Source organism: Oncorhynchus mykiss, unplaced genomic scaffold, assembly GCF_013265735.2.
Source record: "Oncorhynchus mykiss isolate Arlee unplaced genomic scaffold, USDA_OmykA_1.1 un_scaffold_234, whole genome shotgun sequence".
Lineage (NCBI taxonomy): Eukaryota > Metazoa > Chordata > Actinopteri > Salmoniformes > Salmonidae > Oncorhynchus > Oncorhynchus mykiss.
The window spans coordinates 191,971-212,983 of record NW_023493700.1 but is presented as its reverse complement, the minus strand read 5'-3'; the positions used below and the strand labels follow the sequence as shown (position 1 = coordinate 212,983).

The 21,013-nt window shown below is 43.7% G+C and overlaps 6 non-coding genes and 1 pseudogene across 6 annotated transcripts; all 7 read right to left on the bottom strand.

Moving 5' to 3' along the window:
- Positions 1-27: 27 nt before the first annotated feature.
- On the bottom strand, positions 28-101 carry trnai-aau. The gene has a single exon. It is a non-coding gene; the product is annotated as a tRNA-Ile (tRNA).
- Positions 102-1,110: 1,009 nt separating this feature from the next.
- Positions 1,111-1,184, bottom strand: trnai-aau. Its single transcript has one exon. It is a non-coding gene; the product is annotated as a tRNA-Ile (tRNA).
- An 880-nt stretch (positions 1,185-2,064) lies between these two features.
- trnaf-gaa lies at positions 2,065-2,137 on the bottom strand. The gene has a single exon. It is a non-coding gene; the product is annotated as a tRNA-Phe (tRNA).
- A 3,247-nt stretch (positions 2,138-5,384) lies between these two features.
- Positions 5,385-5,458, bottom strand: trnai-aau. The gene has a single exon. It is a non-coding gene; the product is annotated as a tRNA-Ile (tRNA).
- Positions 5,459-7,011: 1,553 nt separating this feature from the next.
- On the bottom strand, positions 7,012-7,084 carry trnaf-gaa. The gene has a single exon. It is a non-coding gene; the product is annotated as a tRNA-Phe (tRNA).
- Positions 7,085-8,250: 1,166 nt separating this feature from the next.
- On the bottom strand, positions 8,251-8,324 carry trnai-aau. The gene has a single exon. It is a non-coding gene; the product is annotated as a tRNA-Ile (tRNA).
- Positions 8,325-20,434: 12,110 nt separating this feature from the next.
- Positions 20,435-20,555, bottom strand: LOC118948255 (annotated as a pseudogene).
- Between the last annotated feature and the right edge of the window lie 458 nt (positions 20,556-21,013).

The window sequence follows — 21,013 nt, the reverse complement described above, 5'->3', positions numbered from 1 at the left end:
CAATTTTGACACTCAAAATGTACATCATAGCCAGTACGGGGATCGAACCCATGACCTTGGCGTTATTAGCACCACACTCTAACCAACTGAGCTAACCAGCCATTTGCTATTTTGCTCAATTGTGGCAATGCACCGAGTGTCTGCAAGTGCTGGCATGTAAACAAACAAGTCCACCAACAGCATAGCCTGACGAGACTGGACCCCCTAGGTTGCTTCTTGCGGAAATTCCAAACGGCTGGGGAATTAGCTCAAATGCTTTGCATGCGTGAGGTAGTGGGATCGATGCCTGCATTCTCCAAAAGCAAATTCTTTCATGGATCCAAGAAAACTCCAGTTCACACTTCATGCAGCCTTGTCTTACGACAACCTACTGTCATGTAAACAATGACAAGAAACTGTCATGTAACAATGACAAGAAACTCTCATGTAACACTGATGTCACAATGTCAGATGAAAAAGAAAGACATTACTTACTTTCAGAGGAGCAGCGTATCACACACTCTAACCAACTGAGCTAACCGGCCGCTGGCTACAGAGCACAATTGTTGAGATGCACCGAGCCTCTGTAAGTGCTGGAGCACAAACTAACAAGTCCACCAACAGCATAGCCTGACAAGACTGGACACTCTTGGTTGCTCCTTGTGGCAATTCCAAACAGCTGGGGAATTTGATCAATTGGTATTGTGTTTGCTTAGCATGCGTGGGATCGATTCCCGCAATCCCCAAAAACATTTTTTTTTTGTGGATCCAAGAAAGCCCCACTTCACACTTCATGCAGCCTTGTCTTACGACAACCTACTGTCATGTAACAATGACAAGCAACTTTCCTGTAACACTGATGTCAAAATGTCAGATGAAAAAGCAAGAAATTACTTACTTTCAGAGGAGCAGCGTAGCACACACCATTGAGGCCCACAAACAAAGCTGTGGATAGTTTCCTTGAAGCCAGAGCATGAAGAAAGAACAAATACAAATACAGGGACCTTTAGATCTTCAGTCTAACGCTCTCCCAACTGAGCTATTTCGGCAATTCACTAATTTTAATTCTGTGGCACCCTTGACAATTCACATGCATGTGACTCACAATTTTGACACTCAAAATGTACATCATAGCCAGTACGGGGATCGAACCCATGACCTTGGCGTTATTAGCACCACACTCTAACCAACTGAGCTAACCAGCCATTTGCTATTTTGCTCAATTGTGGCAATGCACCGAGTGTCTGCAAGTGCTGGCATGTAAACAAACAAGTCCACCAACAGCATAGCCTGACGAGACTGGACCCCCTAGGTTGCTTCTTGCGGAAATTCCAAACGGCTGGGGAATTAGCTCAAATGCTTTGCATGCGTGAGGTAGTGGGATCGATGCCTGCATTCTCCAAAAGCAAATTCTTTCATGGATCCAAGAAAACTCCAGTTCACACTTCATGCAGCCTTGTCTTACGACAACCTACTGTCATGTAAACAATGACAAGAAACTGTCATGTAACAATGACAAGAAACTCTCATGTAACACTGATGTCACAATGTCAGATGAAAAAGAAAGACATTACTTACTTTCAGAGGAGCAGCGTATCACACACTCTAACCAACTGAGCTAACCGGCCGCTGGCTACAGAGCACAATTGTTGAGATGCACCGAGCGTCTGTAAGTGCTGGAGCACAAACTAACAAGTCCACCAACAGCATAGCCTGACAAGACTGGACACTCTTGGTTGCTCCTTGTGGCAATTCCAAACAGCTGGGGAATTTGATCAATTGGTATTGTGTTTGCTTAGCATGCTATAGTTAGTGGGATCGATTCCCGCAATCCCCAAAAACAATTTTTGTTGTGGATCCAAGAAAGCTCCAGTTCACACTTCATGCAGCCTTGTCTTACGACAACCTACTGTCATGTAACAATGACAAGCAACTTTCCTGTAACACTGATGTCAAAATGTCAGATGAAAAAGCAAGAAATCACTTACTTTCAGAGGAGCAGCGTAGCACACACCATTGAGGCCCACAAACAAAGCTGTGGATAGTTTCCTTGAAGCCAGAGCATGAAGATAGAGCAAATACAAATGCCGAAACCAGGGATCGAACCAGGGACCTTTGGATCTTCAGTCTAACGCTCTCCCAACTGAGCTATTTCGGCATTTCACTAATTTTAATTCTGTGGCACCCTTGACAATTCACATGCATGTGACTCACAATTTTGACACTCAAAATGTACATCATAGCCAGTACGGGGATCGAACCCATGACCTTGGCGTTTTAGCACCACACTCTAAACAACTGAGATAACCAGCCATTTGCTATTTTGCTCAATTGTTGAAATGCACCGAGCCTCTGCAAGTGCTGGCACATAAACAAACAAGTCCACCAACAGCATAGCCTGACAAGACTGGACCCTCTAGGTTGCTTCTTGCGGAAATTCCAAACGGCTGGGGAATTAGCTCAAATGCTTTGCATGCATGAGGTAGTGGGATCGATGCCTGCATTCTCCAAAAGCAAATTCTTTCATGGATTCAAGAAAACTCCAGTTCACACTTCATGCAGCCTTGTCTTATGACAACCTACTGTCATGTAAACAATGACAAGAAACTGTCATGTAACAATGACAAGAAACTCTCATGTAACACTGATGTCACAATGTCAGATGAAAAAGAAAGACATTACTTACTTTCAGAGGAGCAGCGTATCACACACTCTAACCAACTGAGCTAACCGGCCGCTGGCTACAGAGCACAATTGTTGAGATGCACCGAGCCTCTGTAAGTGCTGGAGCACAAACTAACAAGTCCACCAACAGCATAGCCTGACAAGACTGGACACTCTTGGTTGCTCCTTGTGGCAATTCCAAACAGCTGGGGAATTTGATCAATTGGTATTGTGTTTGCTTAGCATGCTATAGTTAGTGGGATCGATTCCCGCAATCCCCAAAAACAATTTTTGTTGTGGATCCAAGAAAGCTCCAGTTCACACTTCATGCAGCCTTGTCTTACGACAACCTACTGTCATGTAACAATGACAAGCAACTTTCCTGTAACACTGATGTCAAAATGTCAGATGAAAAAGCAAGAAATCACTTACTTTCAGAGGAGCAGCGTAGCACACACCATTGAGGCCCACAAACAAAGCTGTGGATAGTTTCCTTGAAGCCAGAGCATGAAGATAGAGCAAATACAAATGCCGAAACCAGGGATCGAACCAGGGACCTTTGGATCTTCAGTCTAACGCTCTCCCAACTGAGCTATTTTGGCATTTCACTAATTTTAATTCTGTGGCACCCTTGACAATTCACATGCATGTGACTCACAATTTTGACACTCAAAATGTACATCATAGCCAGTACGGGGATCGAACCCATGACCTTGGCGTTATTAGCACCACACTCTAAACAACTGAGATAACCGGCCATTTGCTATTTTGCTCAATTGTTGAAATGCACCGAGCCTCTGCAAGTGCTGGCACATAAACAAACAAGTCCACCAACAGCATAGCCTGACAAGACTGGACCCTCTAGGTTGCTTCTTGCGGAAATTCCAAACGGCTGGGGAATTAGCTCAAATGCTTTGCATGCATGAGGTAGTGGGATCGATGCCTGCATTCTCCAAAAGCAAATTCTTTCATGGATTCAAGAAAACTCCAGTTCACACTTCATGCAGCCTTGTCTTATGACAACCTACTGTCATGTAAACAATGACAAGAAACTGTCATGTAACAATGACAAGAAACTCTCATGTAACACTGATGTCACAATGTCAGATGAAAAAGAAAGACATTACTTACTTTCAGAGGAGCAGCGTATCACACACTCTAACCAACTGAGCTAACCGGCCGCTGGCTACAGAGCACAATTGTTGAGATGCACCGAGCCTCTGCAAGTGCTGGAGCACAAACTAACAAGTCCACCAACAGCATAGCCTGACAAGACTGGACACTCTTGGTTGCTCCTTGTGGCAATTCCAAACAGCTGGGGAATTTGATCAATTGGTATTGTGTTTGCTTAGCATGCGTGGGATCGATTCCCGCAATCCCCAAAAACATTTTTTTTTGTGGATCCAAGAAAGCCCCACTTCACACTTCATGCAGCCTTGTCTTACGACAACCTACTGTCATGTAACAATGACAAGCAACTTTCCTGTAACACTGATGTCAAAATGTCAGATGAAAAAGCAAGAAATTACTTACTTTCAGAGGAGCAGCGTAGCACACACCATTGAGGCCCACAAAAAAAGCTGTGGATAGTTTCCTTGAAGCCAGAGCATGAAGAAAGAACAAATACAAATGCCAAAACAGGGACCTTTAGATCTTCAGTCTAACGCTCTCCCAACTAAACTATTTCGGCAATTCACTAATTTTAATTCTGTGGCACCCTTGACAATTCACATGCATGTGACTCACAATTTTGACACTCAAAATGTACATCATACCCAGTACGGGGATCGAACCCATGACCATGGCGTTATTAGCACCACACTCTAACCAACTGAGCTAACCAGCCATTTGCTAATTCCAAACGGCTGGGGAATTAGCTCAAATGCTTTGCATGCGTGAGGTAGTGGGATCGATGCCTGCATTCTCCAAAAGCAAATTCTTTCATGGATCCAAGAAAACTCCAGTTCACACTTCATGCAGCCTTGTCTTATGACAACCTACTGTCATGTAAACAATGACAAGAAACTGTCATGTAACAATGACAAGAAACTCTCATGTAACACTGATGTCACAATGTCAGATGAAAAAGAAAGACATTACTTACTTTCAGAGGAGCAGCGTATCACACACTCTAACCAACTGAGCTAACCGGCCGCTGGCTACAGAGCACAATTGTTGAGATGCACCGAGCCTCTGCAAGTGCTGGAGCACAAACTAACAAGTCCACCAACAGCATAGCCTGACAAGACTGGACACTCTTGGTTGCTCCTTGTGGCAATTCCAAACAGCTGGGGAATTTGATCAATTAGTATTGTGTTTGCTTAGCATGCGTGGGATCGATTCCCGCAATCCCCAAAAACATTTTTTTTTGTGGATCCAAGAAAGCCCCACTTCACACTTCATGCAGCCTTGTCTTACGACAACCTACTGTCATGTAACAATGACAAGAAACTCTCATGTAACACTGATGTCAAAATGTCAGATGAAAAAGCAAGATATTACTTACAGAGCAGCAGCGTAGCACACACAATTGAGGCCCACAAACAAAGCTGTGGATAGTTTCCTAGAAGCCAGAACATATACAAATGCCGAAACCCAGGATCAAACCAGGGACCTTTAGATCTTCAGTCTAACGCTCTCCCAACTGAGCTATTTCGGAAATTCACTATTTTTAATTCTGTGGCACCCTTGACAATTCACATGCATGTGACTCACAATTTTGACACTCAAAATGTACATCATAGCCAGTACGGGGATCGAACCCATGACCTTGGCGTTATTAGCACCATACTCTAACCAACTGAGCTAACCGGCCATTTGCTATTTTGCTCAATTGTTGAAATGCACCGAGCCTTTGCAAGTGCTGGCACGTAAACAAACAAGTCCACCAACAGCATAGCCTGACAAGACTGGACCCTCTAGGTTGCTTCTTGCGGAAATTCCAAACGGCTGGGGAATTAGCTCAAATGCTTTGCATGTGTGAGGTAGTGGGATCGATGCCTGCATTCTCCAAAAGCAAATTCTTTCATGGATCCAAGAAAGCTCCAGTTCACACTTCATGCAGCCTTGTCTTACGACAACCTACTGTCATGTAACAATGACAAGCAATTTTCCTGTAACACTGATGTCAAAATGTCAGATGAAAAAGCAAGAAATTACTTACTTTCAGAGGAGCAGCGTAGCACACACAATTGAGGCCCACAAACAAAGCTGTGGATAGTTTCCTTGAAGCCAGAGCATAAAGAAAGAACAAATACAAATGCCAAAACCTCGGATCTAACCAGGGACCTTGAGATCTTCATTCTAATGCTCTCCCAAATGAGCTATTTCGGCAATTCACCAAACTTAATTCTGTGGCACCCTTGACAATTCACATGCATGTGACTCACAATTTTGACACTCAAAATGTACATCATAGCCAGTACGGGGATCGAACCCATGACCTTGGCGTTTTAGCACCACACTCTAAAAAACTGAGATAACCGGCCATTTGCTATTTTGCTCAATTGTTGAAATGCACCGAGCCTCTGCAAGTGCTGGCACATAAACAAACAAGTCCACCAACAGCATAGCCTGACAAGACTGGACCCTCTAGGTTGCTTCTTGCGGAAATTCCAAACGGCTGGGGAATTAGCTCAAATGCTTTGCATGCATGAGGTAGTGGGATCGATGCCTGCATTCTCCAAAAGCAAATTCTTTCATGGATTCAAGAAAACTCCAGTTCACACTTCATGCAGCCTTGTCTTATGACAACCTACTGTCATGTAAACAATGACAAGAAACTGTCATGTAACAATGACAAGAAACTCTCATGTAACACTGATGTCACAATGTCAGATGAAAAAGAAAGACATTACTTACTTTCAGAGGAGCAGCGTATCACACACTCTAACCAACTGAGCTAACCGGCCGCTGGCTACAGAGCACAATTGTTGAGATGCACCGAGCCTCTGTAAGTGCTGGAGCACAAACTAACAAGTCCACCAACAGCATAGCCTGACAAGACTGGACACTCTTGGTTGCTCCTTGTGGCAATTCCAAACAGCTGGGGAATTTGATCAATTGGTATTGTGTTTGCTTAGCATGCTATAGTTAGTGGGATCGATTCCCGCAATCCCCAAAAACAATTTTTGTTGTGGATCCAAGAAAGCTCCAGTTCACACTTCATGCAGCCTTGTCTTACGACAACCTACTGTCATGTAACAATGACAAGCAACTTTCCTGTAACACTGATGTCAAAATGTCAGATGAAAAAGCAAGAAATCACTTACTTTCAGAGGAGCAGCGTAGCACACACCATTGAGGCCCACAAACAAAGCTGTGGATAGTTTCCTTGAAGCCAGAGCATGAAGATAGAGCAAATACAAATGCCGAAACCAGGGATCGAACCAGGGACCTTTGGATCTTCAGTCTAACGCTCTCCCAACTGAGCTATTTCGGCATTTCACTAATTTTAATTCTGTGGCACCCTTGACAATTCACATGCATGTGACTCACAATTTTGACACTCAAAATGTACATCATAGCCAGTACGGGGATCGAACCCATGACCTTGGCGTTATTAGCACCACACTCTAAACAACTGAGATAACCGGCCATTTGCTATTTTGCTCAATTGTTGAAATGCACCGAGCCTCTGCAAGTGCTGGCACATAAACAAACAAGTCCACCAACAGCATAGCCTGACAAGACTGGACCCTCTAGGTTGCTTCTTGCGGAAATTCCAAACGGCTGGGGAATTAGCTCAAATGCTTTGCATGCATGAGGTAGTGGGATCGATGCCTGCATTCTCCAAAAGCAAATTCTTTCATGGATTCAAGAAAACTCCAGTTCACACTTCATGCAGCCTTGTCTTATGACAACCTACTGTCATGTAAACAATGACAAGAAACTGTCATGTAACAATGACAAGAAACTCTCATGTAACACTGATGTCACAATGTCAGATGAAAAAGAAAGACATTACTTACTTTCAGAGGAGCAGCGTATCACACACTCTAACCAACTGAGCTAACCGGCCGCTGGCTACAGAGCACAATTGTTGAGATGCACCGAGCCTCTGCAAGTGCTGGAGCACAAACTAACAAGTCCACCAACAGCATAGCCTGACAAGACTGGACACTCTTGGTTGCTCCTTGTGGCAATTCCAAACAGCTGGGGAATTTGATCAATTGGTATTGTGTTTGCTTAGCATGCGTGGGATCGATTCCCGCAATCCCCAAAAACATTTTTTTTTGTGGATCCAAGAAAGCCCCACTTCACACTTCATGCAGCCTTGTCTTACGACAACCTACTGTCATGTAACAATGACAAGAAACTCTCATGTAACACTGATGTCAAAATGTCAGATGAAAAAGCAAGATATTACTTACAGAGCAGCAGCGTAGCACACACAATTGAGGCCCACAAACAAAGCTGTGGATAGTTTCCTAGAAGCCAGAACATATACAAATGCCGAAACCCAGGATCAAACCAGGGACCTTTAGATCTTCAGTCTAACGCTCTCCCAACTGAGCTATTTCGGAAATTCACTATTTTTAATTCTGTGGCACCCTTGACAATTCACATGCATGTGACTCACAATTTTGACACTCAAAATGTACATCATAGCCAGTACGGGGATCGAACCCATGACCTTGGCGTTATTAGCACCATACTCTAACCAACTGAGCTAACCGGCCATTTGCTATTTTGCTCAATTGTTGAAATGCACCGAGCCTCTGCAAGTGCTGGCACGTAAACAAACAAGTCCACCAACAGCATAGCCTGACAAGACTGGACCCTCTAGGTTGCTTCTTGCGGAAATTCCAAACGGCTGGGGAATTAGCTCAAATGCTTTGCATGTGTGAGGTAGTGGGATCGATGCCTGCATTCTCCAAAAGCAAATTCTTTCATGGATCCAAGAAAGCTCCAGTTCACACTTCATGCAGCCTTGTCTTACGACAACCTACTGTCATGTAACAATGACAAGCAACTTTCCTGTAACACTGATGTCAAAATGTCAGATGAAAAAGCAAGAAATTACTTACTTTCAGAGGAGCAGCGTAGCACACACAATTGAGGCCCACAAACAAAGCTGTGGATAGTTTCCTTGAAGCCAGAGCATAAAGAAAGAACAAATACAAATGCCAAAACCTCGGATCTAACCAGGGACCTTGAGATCTTCATTCTAATGCTCTCCCAAATGAGCTATTTCGGCAATTCACCAAACTTAATTCTGTGGCACCCTTTACAATTCACATGCATGTGACTCACAATTTTGACACTCAAAATGTACATCATAGCCAGTACAGGGATCGAACCCACGAACTTGGCGTTATTAGCACCACATTCTAACAAAATGAGCTAACCTGCCACTAGCTATTGCATGCAATTTTTGAGATACACCGAGCCTCTGGAAGTGCTGGAGCGCAAACTAACAAGTCCACCAACATCATAGCCTGACAAGACTGGACACTCTTGGTTGCTCCTTGTGGCAATTCCAAACAGCTGGGGCATTTGATCAATTGGTATTATGTTTGCTTAGCATGCTGTCGGTACACAGGATCCAAGAAAACTCCAAGAAAGTGGAAGAAATTGCATATACTGTAGCCATAATTTGTAGCACAGATTGTTGGATGAAATACAAACTAACCTTGCTTACTTATTTCAAAGCGAGGGCACATATTTCAGCCTTGTGGGAAAAAACGGACAAAGAGTTGAAATTCCACAAGGCAGTGACAAAAAGCTTACAGCACCTGGTATTCCCAGGCGGTCTCCCATCCAAGTACTAACCAGGCCCGACCCTGCTTAGCTTCCGAGATCGGACGAGATCAGGCGTACTTAAAAAAAAAAATATTTTATTATGCAAAAAAACACATAATATTCACAACATTCAATCAATTATAAAAAAGGATGAATAATTCATCCTTTTACAAAATCAAAAAAGAAAAGAAAAGAAAACCTATTAAAACCCCAATCATCCACTAAAACCAATTAATAATTAAAACCAAGTTTTCCATTCGACTCAATTTCAATAAAAGTGCTCCCCCACACAAACAATTTTTCAAAATTACATCCACCATATTTATATATTACTTCTATATCTTTCTCTAAAATACTTCTAAATAAAACCTCCACACTCACAATTTTCCCCTCATAATGTCCCAAATTCCTTCTTAGTCTTACAGCGTATCTGGCATGACTAAGAACAAAATTCATCAAATTAAAATTAAAAACTTTGCTTTTCCCAGTTAAACCAAAAAGAAACAACCTCCTCCACTCAACCCCAGCAACAATCTCTTCTCCCCAATGTTGTACTAAAATCCCCTTTAAAAACGTATGAAACTCTTCTAATCTACTACATTCAATAAAAAAGTGCATAAAATTTTCCGCCCCCGTACCACAAATATCACATTCTCTTTTAACATCTCTATTTATTTGATGTAAAACCACGTTCGTAAATATCCTATTATGTTTCAATTTAAAATCATTGTCTTCACATTCTATAGAATTATATTTTACATTTACATTCTTCCATATTGATTTCACATCTATATTTGCAAACACCCTAGACCACACTTTTTCCGAAGCAGGAGTTTTTATCTCTCTTAAAATACATTTTTCATAAACCTTTTTAACTTTCAAACCTGACAAATCATACTTCTTCCCATTACTTTCATAATATAAAACCGGTAAACCCTTAGCTCTTGTAGCCACCTCTTTATTTATTAACACACCCCACTCCCCAGGAAGACATCCTAATATTCTCTTATACATGTTCTCCACAGTAGTTCTACTTATTTCATCATTTTCTTCATCCACATTATCAAATATTGCCTGACATGGAAGGAACCCCGGAATGACCTCATATAAAATGTCCCCAATCTGTCTCATCCCAGCCCTCATAAAATATTTACAAAACAACATCTTGGGATTTCAAAAAATTGGCTGATTTAAAATATTGTCTAAAATGGTACACTCATAATAAATATTTGGTAAAAACTCCCCCCAAGCCTCAAACACTTCTCCATAAAACAAAGGTATATTATCTAACATTTCCTTTTTCATACACATCAATAAACCATTGTCCCCCATCCTCCCAACCTCCTGCAAATACTCCTTAAAAAATATTTTCCATCCATAATCTATTTCACCACAAAAAATATTTACGTACCATTTTGACTCTAATTGCTTTTTTCCTCACATTTAAATCCACCAACTTCAAACCCCCCTCCTCATAACCTGCAATCAAAGTTTTAAAATACATTTTCGCACCTTTCCCATCCCATAAAAAATCAACTAAAATCTTATTTATTTCCGATAAAACCCATTCTGGTACATCTAAAACATTCATGACATGAATAAAAATTGACATCAGCAAGGAATTTACAACAATTACTTTCCCTTTTAATTTCAAAGACCTCCTCCTCCACATATTTACCACCTTTCTAACTTTATTTATTACACCACTCCATGTCAGATCCCTAGCTTCCTGTTCCTTCACCCCTAAAAACACACCTAACACCTTAAAATAATCATTTACCATTTTAAAAGGAAAAATCCCCTCATTAATCTTCCCAACATACATTATTACTGACTTCTCCATATTCACTTTTGCTCCTGAGGCTTGCTCATATACTTTAAAACACTCCATCACCCTTTTAACACTTCCCTCATCTCTAACTGTTATTGTGGTATCGTCTGCATATTGATGAATTAAACTAAAACCTCCTTGCGGAGTCTCTACACAATTTATAAAAGTATCTTTTTTAAGGTATGCCGCTAAGGGTTCTACCGATAAAACATACAATAATGCTGATAAAGGGCACCCCTGTCTCACCGATCTCTCAAGAATAAAATAATCTGTTAAAACCCCATTACATTTTACTCTACTTTTTGCCTTTCTATATAATAATTTTATCCATCCTATTATTCTGTTTCCAAACCCATATTTTTCCAGTACCCTAAACATAAAATCATGTTCCACCCTGTCAAAAGCCTTATTAAAATCTATACTTAAAACAATTCCCCCTCTCTTATCGCTATTCATTTTATTTATCACATCTCTAAGTGTAATAATAGTATCAGCTATGTCTCTTCCAGGCACACTATAATTTTGTGTAGGTGCTATAATATCATTTAAAACCATCTTCATTCTATTTGCCAATATCTTTGTTACGGTGCGTGAATGAGGACCCAAAAGCGAATTAACTTAGACAGAGCTTCTTTAATTACCAAACATAGGTAGGCTCAGACGGACCGGCAGATTCCGACAGGACAAGACAAGGTTACAGCAAACATGACGACAGTCTGGTTCAGGCATGAAACACAACAAACAAGAATCCGACAAGGACAGGAACAAAAACAGAGAGAGATATAGGGACCTAATCAGAGGGAAAAAGGGAACAGGTGGGAAACGGGGTGAATGGGTAGTTAGGAGGAGACAAGGCACAGCTGGGGGAAAGAGGAGGAGAAAAGGTAACCTAACAACGACCAGCAGAGGGAGACAGGGTGAAGGGAAAGGACAGAGACAAGACACAACATGACAGTACATGACAGTACCCCCCCACTCACCGAGCGCCTCCTGGCGCACTCGAGGAGGAAACCTGGCGGCAACGGAGGAAATCCTCGATCAGCGCACGGTCCAGCACGTCCCGAGAGGGAACCCAACTCCTCTCCTCAGGACCGTACCCCTCCCAATCTACGAGGTACTGGTGACCACGGCCCCGAGGACGCATGTCCAAAATTCTACGGACCCTGTAGATGGGTACGCCCTCGACAAGGATGGGGGGGGGGGGGAAAGACGAGCGGGGGCGCGAAGGACGGGCTTGATGCAGGAGACATGGAAGACCGGGTGGACGCGACGAAGGTATCGCGGAAGAAGAAGTCGAACTGCGACAGGATTAATGACCCGAGAAATACGGAACGGACCAATGAACCGCGGGGTCAACTTGCGAGAAGCCGTCTTAAGGAGAAGGTTCTGAGTGGAGAGCCAAACTCTCTGACCGCGACAATATCTAGGACTCTTAGTTCTACGCTTATTAGCAGCCCTCACAGTCTGCGTCCTATAACGGCAAAGTGCAGACCTGACCCTCTTCCAGGTGCGCTCGCAACGTTGGACAAAAGCCTGAGCGGAGGGGACGCTGGACTCGGCGAACTGAGATGAGAACAGCGGAGGCTGGTACCCGAGGCTACTCTGAAAAGGAGATAGCCCGGTCGCAGACGAAGGAAGCGAGTTGTGGGCGTATTCTGCCCAGGGGAGCTGTTCTGACCAAGACGCAGGGTTGCGAAAAGAAAGACTGCGTAAGATGCGACCAATAGTCTGATTGGCCCGTTCTGCTTGACCATTAGACTGGGGGTGAAAGCCGGAAGAGAGACTGACGGAAGCCCCAATCAAACGGCAAAACTCCCTCCAAAATTGAGACGTGAATTGCGGACCTCTGTCCGAAACGACGTCTGACGGAAGGCCATGAATTCTGAAAACATTCTCGATGATGATTTGTGCCGTCTCTTTAGCAGAAGGAAGCTTAGCAAGGGGAATGAAATGAGCCGCCTTAGAGAACCTATCGACAACCGTAAGAATAACAGTCTTCCCCGCTGACGAAGGCAGTCCGGTGACAAAATCTAAGGCGATGTGAGACCACGGTCGAGAGGGAATAGGAAGCGGCCTGAGACGGCCGGCAGGAGGAGAGTTACCGGACTTAGTCTGCGCGCAGACCGAACAAGCAGCCACGAAACGACGCGTGTCATGCTCCCGGGTGGGCCACCAAAAACGCTGGCGAATGGAAGCAAGCGTACCCCGAACGCCAGGGTGGCCGGCTAACTTGGCAGAGTGAGCCCACTGAAGAACGGCCAGACGAGTAGGAACGGGAACGAAAAGAAGGTTCCTAGGACAAGCGCGCGGCGACGGAGTGTGAGTGAGCGCTTGTTTTACCTGCCTCTCAATTCCCCAGACAGTCAACCCGACAACACGCCCCTCAGGGAGAATCCCCTCGGGGTCAGTGGAGGCTACTGAAGAACTGAAGAGACGAGACAAAGCATCAGGCTTGGTGTTCTTAGAGCCCGGACGATAAGAAATCACGAACTCGAAACGAGCGAAAAACAGCGCCCAACGCGCCTGACGCGCATTAAGTCGTTTGGCAGAACGGATGTACTCAAGGTTCCTATGGTCAGTCCAAACGACAAAAGGAACGGTCGCCCCCTCCAACCACTGTCGCCATTCGCCTAGGGCTAACCGGATGGCGAGCAGTTCGCGGTTACCCACATCATAGTTACGTTCCGACGGCGACAGGCGATGAGAAAAATACGCGCATGGGTGGACCTTGTCGTCAGAGAGGGAGCGCTGAGAAAGAATGGCTCCCACGCCCACCTCTGACGCGTCAACCTCGACAACGAACTGTCTAGAGACGTCAGGTGTAACAAGGATAGGAGCGGATGTAAAACGATTCTTGAGGAGATCAAAAGCTCCCTGGGCGGAAACGGACCACTTAAAGCACGTCTTGACAGAAGTAAGGGCTGTGAGAGGAGCTGCCACCTGACCGAAATTACGGATGAAACGACGATAGAAGTTCGCGAAGCCGAGAAAGCGCTGCAGCTCGACGCGTGACTTAGGGACGGGCCAATCAATGACAGCTTGGACCTTAGCGGGATCCATCTTAATGCCTTCAGCGGAAATAACAGAACCGAGAAATGTGACGGAGGAGGCATGAAAAGTGCACTTCTCAGCCTTCACAAAAAGACAATTCTCTAAAAGGCGCTGGAGGACACGTCGAACGTGCTGAACATGAATCTGGAGTGACGGTGAAAAAATCAGGATATCGTCAAGGTAAACGAAAACAAAGATGTTCAGCATGTCTCTCAGGACATCATTGACTAATGCCTGAAAGACAGCTGGAGCGTTAGCGAGGCCGAAAGGAAGAACCCGGTATTCAAAGTGCCCTAACGGAGTGTTAAACGCCGTCTTCCACTCGTCCCCCTCCCTGATGCGCACGAGATGGTAAGCGTTACGAAGGTCCAACTTAGTGAAAAACCTGGCTCCCTGCAGGATCTCGAAGGCTGAAGACATAAGAGGAAGCGGATAACGATTCTTCACTGTTATGTCATTCAGCCCTCGATAATCTATGCAGGGGCGCAGAGACCCGTCCTTCTTCTTGACAAAAAAAACCCCCGCTCCGGCGGGAGAGGAGGAGGGGACTATGGTACCGGCGTCAAGAGCTACAGACAAATAATCTTCGAGAGCCTTACGTTCGGGAGCCGACAGAGAGTATAGTCTACCCCGGGGGGGAGTGGTCCCCGGAAGGAGATCAATACTACAATCATACGACCGGTGTGGAGGAAGAGAGGTGGCCCTGGACCGACTGAACACCGTGCGCAGATCGTGATATTCCTCCGGCACCCCTGTCAAATCACCAGGCTCCTCCTGTGAAGAAGAGACAGAGGAAACAGGAGGGATAGCAGACATTAAACATTTCACATGACAAGAGACGTTCCAGGAGAGGATAGAATTACTAGACCAATTAATGGAAGGATTATGACAAACTAGCCAGGGATGGCCCAAAACAACAGGTGTAAAAGGTGAACGAAAAATTAAAAAAGAAATGGTTTCACTATGATTACCAGAAACAGTGAGGGTTAAAGGTAGCGTCTCACGCTGAATCCTGGGGAGAGGACTACCATCCAGGGCGAACAAGGCCGTGGGCTCCTTTAACTGTCTGAGAGGAATGTCATGTTCCCGAGCCCAGGTCTCGTCCATAAAACAGCCCTCCGCCCCAGAGTCTATTAAGGCACTGCAGGAAGCTGACGAACCGGTCCAGCGTAGATGGACCGACAAGGTAGTGCAGGATCTTGAAGGAGAGACAGGAGTAGTAGCGCTCACCAGTAGCCCTCCGCTTACTGACGAGCTCTGGCCTTTTACTGGACATGAAGTGACAAAATGACCAGCGGAACCGCAATAGAGACAGAGGCGGTTGGTGATTCTCCGTTCCCTCTCCTTAGTCGAGATGCGGATACCTCCCAGCTGCATGGGCTCAGCACCCGAGCCGGCAGAGGAAGATGGTAGTGATGCGGAGAGGGGGGCGACGGAGAGCGCGAGCTCCTTTCCACGAGCTCGGTGACGAAGATCAACCCGTCGCTCAATGCGAATAGCGAGTTCAATCAAGGAATCCACGCTGGAAGGAACCTCCCGGGAGAGAATCTCATCCTTTACCTCTGCGCGGAGACCCTCCAGAAGACGAGCGAGCAAGGCCGGCTCGTTCCAGCCACTGGAGACAGCAAGAGTGCGAAACTCAATAGAGTAGTCTGTTATGGATCGATTGCCTTGACATAGGGAAGACAGGGCCCTGGAAGCCTCCTCCCCAAAAACAGATCGATCAAAAACCCGTATCATCTCCTCCTTAAAGTCCTGATACTGGTTAGTACACTCAGCCCTTGCCTCCCAGATTGCCGTGCCCCACTCACGAGCCCGTCCAATAAGGAGAGATATGACGTAGGCGACACGAGCAGTGCTCCTGGAGTAAGTGTTGGGCTGGAGAGAAAACACAATATCACACTGGGTGAGGAACGAGCGGCATTCAGTGGGCTCCCCAGAGTAACACGGCGGGTTATTGATTCTGGGCTCCGGAGATTCGAAAGCCCTGGAAGTGGCCGGTGGATCGAGGCGGAGATGGTGAACCTGTTCTGTGAGGTTGGAGACTTGGGTGGCCAGGGTCTCAACGGCATGTCGAGCAGCAGACACTTCCTGCTCGTGTCTGCCTAGCATCGCTCCCTGAATCCCGACGGCTGAGTGGAGAGGATCCGAAGTCGCTGGGTCCATTCTTGGTCGGATTCTTCTGTTACGGTGCGTGAATGAGGACCCAAAAGCGAATTAACTTAGACAGAGCTTCTTTAATTACCAAACATAGGTAGGCTCAGACGGACCGGCAGATTCCGACAGGACAAGACAAGGTTACAGCAAACATGACGACAGTCTGGTTCAGGCATGAAACACAACAAACAAGAATCCGACAAGGACAGGAACAAAAACAGAGAGAGATATAGGGACCTAATCAGAGGGAAAAAGGGAACAGGTGGGAAACGGGGTGAATGAGTAGTTAGGAGGAGACAAGGCACAGCTGGGGGAAAGAGGAGGAGAAAAGGTAACCTAACAACGACCAGCAGAGGGAGACAGGGTGAAGGGAAAGGACAGAGACAAGACACAACATGACAGTACATGACAATCTTAGCTAAAATCTTATAATCTGAGTTTAATAAACTAATTGGCCTATAATTCTCCAATTTTAATTTGCTCCCCTTATTTTTATATAAAATCGATATCAGCCCTGTCACCATGGAGTCTGAAACAGTATTATTATCTTCCATATATTGATACACTTCCATTAAAATCGGTGCTAAAAAACTTTCATACATTTTATAAAACTCTGCAATTAGTCCATCTACTCCAGGACTTTTATTTATTTGTAAACCCTTAATTGCATCTTTCACTTCATCCACTGTTATCTTCCTATCACATCTTTGCTTATCCTCAACACCAATTTGCACATCCACACTACCTAAAATCTCCTTTACACTCCCCTCATCCACCTCCCCTTTCTTAAATAAATCCTTATAAAAATTCTGTCCGGTTTCTAATATCTCAACATAATCATTTACCACTTCACCCTTTACATTTTCTATCTCACTAATATATGATTTTGTCTGTTTAGTTTTCTCTAAACCAAGAAAAAAAGACGTACATTTCTCCCCTTCCAACACATACTTTGCCCTACTTCTAATAGATGCCCCCTTACACTTATCTATTTCACATTTGCTCAATTGTGCCTTTAAATCTAAAAACCTTTCAATATTATAAATAGGATCTATATCACATTTCCTCATTTCTTCATTCAATTTTTCTCTTAAAAAATGTTATTCTCTTGTCATCCTACTCCTCTTCTTCCTTGCATATCTAATACTAAAACCTTTAATTTTTTTCTTTACATTTTCCCACCACTGGCACTTATCATTCCCTTTTTGCTTATCCTCCATTTCATGTTCTATCAAAGATTTAAGCTGTATTCCATATTCTTCATCACCTAGATACCCTGCATTCATGCACCATATTCCTCCCCCTTTCCTTCCCTTATCTAACCCCACCGAAAATGTTAACCCAGCATGATCACTAAAAGTTGTAAAAATATAATTAATATCCTTCATAAAATTCCTTAACCTTTCATTTACTAAAACCAGATCTATCCGTGTCTGTTTCAACTCCCCTAAAACCACCTGCCTTCTAGAAAAACCTCTCTTATTCGGGTTCTCGTCTCTCCATATATCAATCAGACTGTTTTCACACATAATCTTCCTTAAAACCCCTCTCGATACGTCACTTCTAAAAATAGCTCCCATTGACATATCTAATCTATTCATTTTAACATTAAAATCCCCAACTAAAATCTATCTCATTATTCGGCGCATAAATATTTATAATCCTAAAAACCCTATTCATATATTCAAAATCCAAAATTAAAATCCTCCCATTATTATCATTGTATATCTTCTTCACATTTTCTACTACATCCTTCCTTAATAAAATTGCAACCCCACTTGAATTCCCTCTGCCATTGTTTACATAAATAAAATCCCTCCATATTTTTTTTACTTCTAAAACACAAACATTATCCCAGTGTGTTTCTTGAATACATAAAATATCTGAATTCTTCATTTGGACTATTCTATTAAATTTTCCCATTGTTCTCAAACCATTTGCATTTATTGACATTATATTGACCATTCTAATAAATAATAAAATAATAAAAAATAATTTCATTATCCTCTACCTGTTATCCAGTTTCTTTCTTCTTCCACCCTTTCTCTCCCCCTCTTCCCACCGCTTTCCTCTTCCTGTATCCTTCCCTCGTTCTTTCCATCATTTGCCCATCATCCGTGTCCGATATCTCCTCCAAGTCCATGTAATCCAGCCAACTCCCACTCTTGGCATCCACCTCCGTTGTGCTCCCCGTATTCATCTCCACTTCTGGTATAGTCGTTGTGCTCCCCGTGCTCATCGCCGACTCTGGTATTGTCATCAACTCCATAACCCCCTCCATTTCTTCACCCCCAAAACTACTTGTTAGTGCTATGCTTTCCCCCAAAACCTGTGAGTCCCCTGTGCTTCCCCCCAGTCCACTCCCCCCCTCCTCCTGAAAACTCCCTCTTCTTATTTCTGAGTCCATACTGCTCCCAATTTCATTTATCTTCTGGTCCTTCTTCCTTCTTCCTTCCTCCGTCTCTCCACCTTCCACCATGTCCTCTCCTCCATCTTCTTCTCCTTCTTGCGACAATACCACTGCTTCCTCGAATATTGTTTGACTCCCCTCTTCAGCCCCAACCTCTCCACAATTGCACTCCGCCAATCTCTTTCTGCATCCACCACAAAAAATTCCTTTCCTTCTCTCCATCACATTCTCTCGCATAGTGTCCTTGATTGCCACACTTAAAACACTTAAATTCCGGGCAGTCTTTTACTATGTGCCCGGGTTGGATACACATACGGCACACTCTGACCTGTTTGTCATGAATGACCCTGAAATATTCTGCTCCCTCCAACGTCTCAATTCTTGTAGAATAAGGTAATGTCACTTTTTCTGTGAACTTGACCTTGCAGAAACGTGTCCCGTCAACCACCTCCGTTCCTGGCCAAACTCTCCTCCTTATCTCCGAGACAGCCGTCACTCCCCAGCTACTCAGCTTGCTCAGTATCACACCATCTTCTACGTATACTGGGAGATTCATAAAAGACACCACCAATTCCTTCACATGAATATCTCTCGCCAGAATCCTTGTGTCCTTTATTCGCAATCCATCCATTACCCGTTCTTTTCCTCTTTCATTTCTCATCGTAATTTCGTACTTCTTTTCTCCTTTCATTCGGCATCCCACCACCTCTCCACACACCTCCTTAATTGCTCTTAGTAGTTCCATTGTCATCACTTTATCTTCTCCTTCCAACTTAATTGCCACCGTGTATTCTTTTCCATATTTCATTCCTTCGTTATCTTCATTTTTCTTCCGTTGCGCCTTTTCGTTGTCTTTGTCCATTCCGTTTGTCTTTTCCATGTTGTCCGTCATAGTAAAAAAATAAATTTAAAAAAAAACCTCTCCCCCAAGCAGAAAAAACTGCAAGGGGGAAGACTAACCAAACTTTAAACTATTCAACTAAAGAAAATAATAAATTATATTGCACAAACCAATTAATTTAACAAAAACACTCTCCAGCAAACACTCTCCAGCAAACACTCACTCACAGCTCAGACACTCTCCAGCAAACACTCACTCACAGCTCAGACACTCTCCAGCAAACACTCACTCACAGCTCAGACACTCTCCAGCAAACACTCACTCACAGCTCAGACACTCTCCAGCAAACACTCACTCACAGCTCAGACACTCTCCAGCAAACACTCACTCACAGCTCAGACACTCTCCAGCAAACACTCACTCACAGCTCAGACACTCGCACCTGTCGTCACTTCTCCAATCAGGAAATGCGTACTCAGGCCGGTGTGGCCGTAAGCGAGAAACTAACTCTTGGTACACTATGTAAAGTCAAAGTGAGCCTGATTAACAGCTGTTGCCTTTTCACCATTTAGATAAGCATCTTTGTGTCACTCAAAAAGTGGAAGAAATTGCATATACTGTAGCCATAATTTGTAGCACAGATTGTTGGATGAAATACAAACCAACCTTACTTACTTATTTCAAAGCGAGGGCACATATTTCAGCCTTGTGGGAAAAAATGGACAAAGAGTTGAAATTCCACAAGGCAGTGACAAAAAGCTTACAGCACCTGGTATTCCCAGGCGGTCTCCCATCCAAGTACTAACCAGGCCTGACCCTGCTTAGCTTCCGAGATCAGACGAGATCAGGCGTACTTTAAAAAAAAAAAAATTATTATGAAAAATCGCACAATATTTGCAACATTCAGTCAGTAATAATTGAGGATGAACAATTCACCCTTTTTACAACATCAGAAGAGTAATAGTAATAATTCCAATTAATAATTAAATGCAAGTTTCCCATTTGACATTATTTCAATAAAAGTACTCCCCCACACAAACAGTTTTTCAAAATTTCCTCCACCGTATTTATATATTATCTCTGTATCATTTTCTAAAGTCCTCCTAAAAAGACCTTCCACACTCACACATTTCCCTTCATAATGACCCATATTCCTTCTTTGTCTTACAGCATATCTAGCATGACTTAAAACATAATTAACCAAATTAAAATTCAAAACTTTACTTTTCCCATTAATACCAAAAATAAAGAATCTCTTCCATTCCACCCCATTAAAAATCTCCTCCCCCCAATGTTTTACTAAAAGCCCTTTTAAAAACTCATGAAAATCTTTTAA